Here is a 6,131-nt window from a genome sequence, read left to right on the forward strand (position 1 = left end):
TAGCTTAACTGGAAGCCTATGTTGATCCACATAAATCGATTCAGTGACCAATGTGGATCTGTTTCATAAACATCAAAACATTTAATTGACAGTGTGTATGATCTCAAAACACTTGCACATAAATACTTCATAGAAATTCTTCTCCCCCCCCGCCCATTTCTCATCTTCTTTAGTGACTTATTAGATGTTATTGATCAAATATGACAATCTCTGTTGATGACTGCACCTTCTATAGCTTGGTTAGCTCCCTACCAGTAATCAAATTACTGTTGAGATTATAAACTGTAGATGGAAAAATAATATTGAGCAAGATTTTAACTCACTCAAAACTCGTTCACTTGCATAGAGTTAAAATTGGGCCCATTGGGTCCTCTGCAAATTTCAACTCATAGAAGAAAGAAAAAAAAAGACACATTTATATAGTGTCTTTCACAACTACAGGGCATTCCAAAGTGCTCTAAAGCCAATGAAGTACTTTTGTTGTAATGTAGGAAACGTGGCAGCAAATTGTGCACAGCAAGCTCCTGCAAATAGTAATGTGATAATGACTAACTAATCTTTTTTTTGGTTGGTGGTTGAGGGATAAACATTTACCAGTACACTGGGAATAACGACCCTGCTTTCTTCAAAATAGTGCCATGGGATCTTTTACAGCCACCTGAGAGGGCAGAGAGGGCATCTGTTTAACATCCAAAAGATGGCACCTCCAACAGTGCCTGTTTTCTAACTCGTACCAAATCAATAACTTTGTTGAGAAAGATTAATTGTCTTGAAAACGATTGCAACTGGTCAATCTATGGTGCACTACAAGAATATTGATGTTTACTGCAGATTTGTAAATTCATTGCAGGCACACAAGTGCTTCCTGAAGCTGCACATCAATCCAAAAAGTATACACAGATTATAAGCTGTGAGGCTTCATGCTCCTGCTTTCCTCCACATGGTGTTATCTAATGGACAATTCCTTGTGTGCAGCAGTTCAATGTCAAACATGCCAGCTCTGGGAAATTTGTCATTTACCCACTGGTACCTGCATAGTTTTGCTAATTCATTTTGCATGCTCCCAGAGCCAAGCTTACTGAATGTTTTTGTCTTGTCAATTATTTGCAGTTGTACCTTCTTATCATGCCACCAATATGCAAAAGGTAACTTTACTAACAAAAAAGTAAAAAGCCTTATTTCGGATTGCTGAACTGGAATAATGAGTAATGGCAAGTTTGCCAAAGATGCTTAGAGCTTCAGTGTTCATAAGCCCTATTAGTTGTTGTCCTGAACTAAGGAGAACTGAATTATCACAGAAAGTGCTGGAAATACTCAGCAGGTCAGGCAGCATCTGTGGAGAGAGAAACAGAGTTAATGTTTCAGGTCTGCTACCTTTCATCAAAACCAATGAAAGGTCACAGACCTGAAATGTTGGGTTGAATTTTGTTCTCCAACCGCCACTCCTGGTGGCCGGCAAAATAAAATGGCGACCCGCATGCAGCGGCCCATCTGCATATGCTGGGCGGCCCACCCCTCCCCGATCACGTGGCAGGGGCGGGCTCTGTGACACTGGCAATGTCTTCAGCTGCCTCTGCACAGGCGCTGACGCTATTTTTAAACGGCTTCCAGGCCTGCAGTGACCGATGAAAGTTGCCCCACCAACTGCAACAAAAAATAAAGTTTTCCCACCCACCATCCCCCAACCACACCAGAAAAGCCCAGATTAACCCTTTTCCATCCCAACTACACTAAATGCAGAGTTGACTCTGTTCACCCTCCCATCTGACCAAAGTGCAGAATTCAACCCTTCTCCCCACTCAACCACACCGAAAATGTGGAATTGACTCCTTCCCACCACAGCCACCCCCCAACTTCAATACAATGTAGAGCTCCCCCTTTCTTCACCTCAGTGGCGTCAGCTTTCCCTGGACGGAAAAGTGAAAGCGCGGGAGCGCCCGCCCTTGCTCAGATCATTGAGGACAGCCAGCAAGATCGTGGTGAAAGATATGTAAATATATGCATTTCCTTTATTTGAATATGTAAAGTTGGGTCCCGTCAGCAAGCTGCATTGGTGCGGGGGATGGGGGTTCTGTTACGGAGCCTCCCCACCACCAGGAAAATCGAGCCTGGCAATCCTGGCACCGGGCTCTGTGGCGAGCTGCTGCCAGTGCGATCTTCCGGCCCACCCCACCACGGAGCCTGATGTTGGGAACTCAACAAAATCCCGGCCGTTAACGCTGCTTCTCTCTCCACAGATGCTGCCAGACCTGCTGAGTATTTCCAGCACTTTCTGTTTTTATTTCAGATTTCCAGCATCCACAGTATTTGCTTTAATTAGCGTGCTGAATTATCTTCTGATTTTAAACTGTAAAGTAATAAACTGCTTAAGAATAGCTTCCTTTTTGGGTGGGGTACAGTATATCCTGCAGAGAGTGTGTGATTCATTTGTCAAAACCCATGTTGTTTGGGTAACAACTCAGTTTTATGAGCTTCATCAGTGTGGTGTTATAGTGGGAGGGGTGTGCCACAAACCAAATCTAAGATGTGAACTTGTGCACTTTGACCAGTATTTCCTTAGTACTGTTGAGGCAGTATTGCAAGATATACCTGAGTGCAGGATATTATGTAGTGTTCAGAAGTGATTTCAAAACAATTTTCCTTTTATATAAAAAAAAAGGTAGAGATTGGGTGGTAGTATGATTTAGAATGCTGCCCTTTTACCTTTGGTTAACCACATCAGACACCCCTCTGAAAAGAGCTGCAGCATTCCAACGTAAGCAAAGTAAGATATAGCAACACAGCTTTCATTTGCTCATTTGCTTCTTTTACATTCTTGCTGTGTTTTTCACTCTTTATCTTTCTAATGCCATTTCATTGCCCTGACTGAGATGACTTTTGGATATCAGCCAGCACCTTTCACCTCTTTCCACCTTTTGAAAAGAAAACATTTACAGGCTTTTATTGTGCTCGAGTTTGGCAAATTTGACAGACAGCGTTAGCTTTACGCTCCTCCCCTCTTCATTTTCTTCAAGCCTATCAAGGGGCTCTTCTGCATTCCGTTTCCAGTTCTGATGAAAGGTCTCTACCCAAAATGCTAGCCTGTCTTTTCCCTTTTAAAATGCAAACAGATCTGCTGTGCATTTTCAGCATTTTCTGCTTTTATTCCAAAGTTAACTTGCCTGACTTGTTGTCTCATGCCTCTTTTTAGTGGAAATGCTACGCCTTAGTTTAATAACCCATTGCTCAACTCTGGTTAGGATATCGTTGGGCAGAAACCTGTGTCACACTACTCCTGCCTATTAAAGTTTTAACATGTATTCATAGGTCCTGGTGCTTTTAATACAGTTATCTCTTAGCATTATTAAATTAGTACTTTTTGAATTGATTTACTGCATTCCTAATTAACCAATTATGAACCTTGTTACGACCAGATGAGAAAGCGGTCCAGGGTTCCCTCTCAGCCATCACCTAGTCTTACCGTAATAGGGTTTAATTGTAAATGCACCATGTTTTTAGCTCCGCCTTGGTGAATCCTTGTTCACTGCTTTCCAATTATAAGGCAAATAAACCAGCACAGACAGGTTTTCTTAGGTTTAAAGAAGAAAAGTTTAAATTTATTAAACTTAAACTCTAATTCGGTTAATGCCTACGGATACACGACGTGCCCACGTTAGCATGCATACGCGATACACATGTGAATAGAGACAGAAAAGAGCAGCAGAAAAAAATAAAATGGAAAAGTTTGAGGCAGTATCTGAAGAGTTGTTGTTACGGTTCTTCAAGCTCACTGTAGAGTCCTTGATTGTAGGTAGATCTTGCTTTTTGTTGGGCCCAGTATTCTTCTTAAACCTTGTTCGCTGTAGGAGATTTTTCTCTCTTGGGGTTCATGTGTCTTCAGTGGATTCAGAGGCTTGTGGGAAAGAGATGGGAGCAGACAGGAGAGATCTTCTCAGTCCAGGAGCAAAAAGTATTTCTGTTCAAAAACTCTTTGTACAATTCAGAAAATCCAACAAGCAGGCTAATCATGTAACCAGCTGGTCTGACCATGTCTGTTTGTGGATTTGGCCATCCCAGCAGCCATCCTGAAATTTGAGCTCCCTAACCTTCAATGTCTGGTGCTCAAAGTCCATTGTGGGTTAAATTGGATAAGGGAAGTAACTCCTTTGTCTCCGCAAGCATTGTCTGTTAATATGCAAATATCTTTCCAGCCAAGGGCCTGGTGATTTCTTTTTTAAACAAGTCCTTTCTTCACTTCAGCAACAGTTTTCAAATCAATGTTCGTATGACAAAATTAATGTGCCTCATTTTTGGCAGGTCTGCATGATAACCTTAACCATTAAGATAATCAAAAAAAGTGAAGCTTGGCCACATAAAGTTTCTTCAACTAAAACAGAAGCCTATTCTCTCAGTTCAATTCTGGATTTCATATTGCAAACTTTAAAGATGACAACAATACAGTGGTAGCAGCAGATTTGTGCTGAAGGCCATGGCTCACATAGACACTGGAAACCATTGTGTAATACATCAGGTGGAGAAGTTAACGAGTGTTAGTAACCACCCCAGGGCTCCACTTGTTTTACTTTTTAATTCTGTTTGAAAGCCTGTTTGATTAAAAGAATGCAAATCATATTTTAATTTCTAATTATTAGACCTTGTGTGTTTTAAAGCTGGTTGACAGCAAGGAATGAAAGCAGTCCAATACCATAAAGTTAACTGAATAGAGTTTCAAGTGACCCTACAATTTTGTTCTTTTTGATCTCATCCATATTCTCAGAATAGTCCCTCCTTAATACTTAAGGAAGCATCAGGTGAGAAAAAGCCATTCAGCCTATTGACTCCACGCTTCCCACAAGCCACATACAATCTACTATTCCCAACAAAGTAATTTTCTGAGGAAAGTTTTCCGCTGTCCCCTGAAAGTAAATCAAGTAATATTCCAGAATACCAATGTAAATCTTGCACCATTGGCTCGTTGTCCTCCTTGACATGACATTTCACTTCACAATAGTACCTTACAGATTGGCAATTCTTACTGGGACACATTCAATGCTTTTTATTTCCAGAGCTGTTTTGTAATTCTGTAAGTACAAAAGTTTTGATGACACTCAAAAGTATTTTGTTTTCCCAATTTTGGATCCATTTGGTTAAGAAAATTCTGCTTTCCACCCTTTGCCCTAGATTTTACTTTGTATCTGTTTACCTTCAGCACACTCAGTCATTGTTTACCTTGTTTAATAATTGTCTTCTCTAGTGATAACAACCATCAAATCCATTTAAATATTTGTTACTTTAAAGGGATCAGCTTGCAGCATGATGGCATGGCACAGTAACATCTCAATATACCAAACCACAGAGATGTAAAATACACTTTTGCAGTTCCCTATATGATAAGTTCACAATCTCCACTGTGATGTCAGGGGAGTTTCCAAGCAGCAGCCAGACACTTGCTCACAAGTATCACTATGGCTAGTTTCTTCAACGCCTCCTTATGTGACATTTCAAGAGATCTGTGTGTGGTACAGGCACAGAAGTCCTTTCTTAAATAACAGAGGAAAGAACATAAGATTGATTTTGAAAAATAATGAATGCTGGAAATCCAAAATAAAAGCAAAGCATTGGAAAGCATCTGAAAAGAGAAAAGGGTGGTTAATTTTTTTTTATTCATTCATGGGATGTGGGTGTCGCTGGCCAGGCCAGCATTTATTGCCCATCCCTAACTGCCCTTGAGGAGGTGCTGGTGAGCTGCCTTCTTGAACCGCCGCAGTCCATGTGGGGTGGGTACATCTACAGTGCTGTTAGGAAGGGAGTTCCAGGATTTTGACCCAGCGACAGTGAAGGAACGGCGATATAGTTCCAAGTCAGGATGGTGTGTGAGTTGGAGGGGAACTTGCAGGTGGTGGTGATCCCATGCATTTGCTGCCCTTGTCCTTCTAGTTGGTAGAGGTCGCAGGTTTGGAAGCTGCTGTCTCAGGAGCCTTGGTGCGTTGCTGCAGTGCATCTTGTAGATGGTACACACTGCTGCCAGTGTGCGTTGGTGGTGGAGGGAGTGAATTTTTGTAGATGGTGTGCCAATCAAGCAGGCTGCTTTGCCCTGGATAGTGTCGAGCTTCTTGAGTGTTGTTGGAGCTGCACTCATCCAGGCAAGTGGA

The sequence above is a fragment of the Heterodontus francisci genome, chromosome 8, assembly GCF_036365525.1.
Source record: "Heterodontus francisci isolate sHetFra1 chromosome 8, sHetFra1.hap1, whole genome shotgun sequence".
Lineage (NCBI taxonomy): Eukaryota > Metazoa > Chordata > Chondrichthyes > Heterodontiformes > Heterodontidae > Heterodontus > Heterodontus francisci.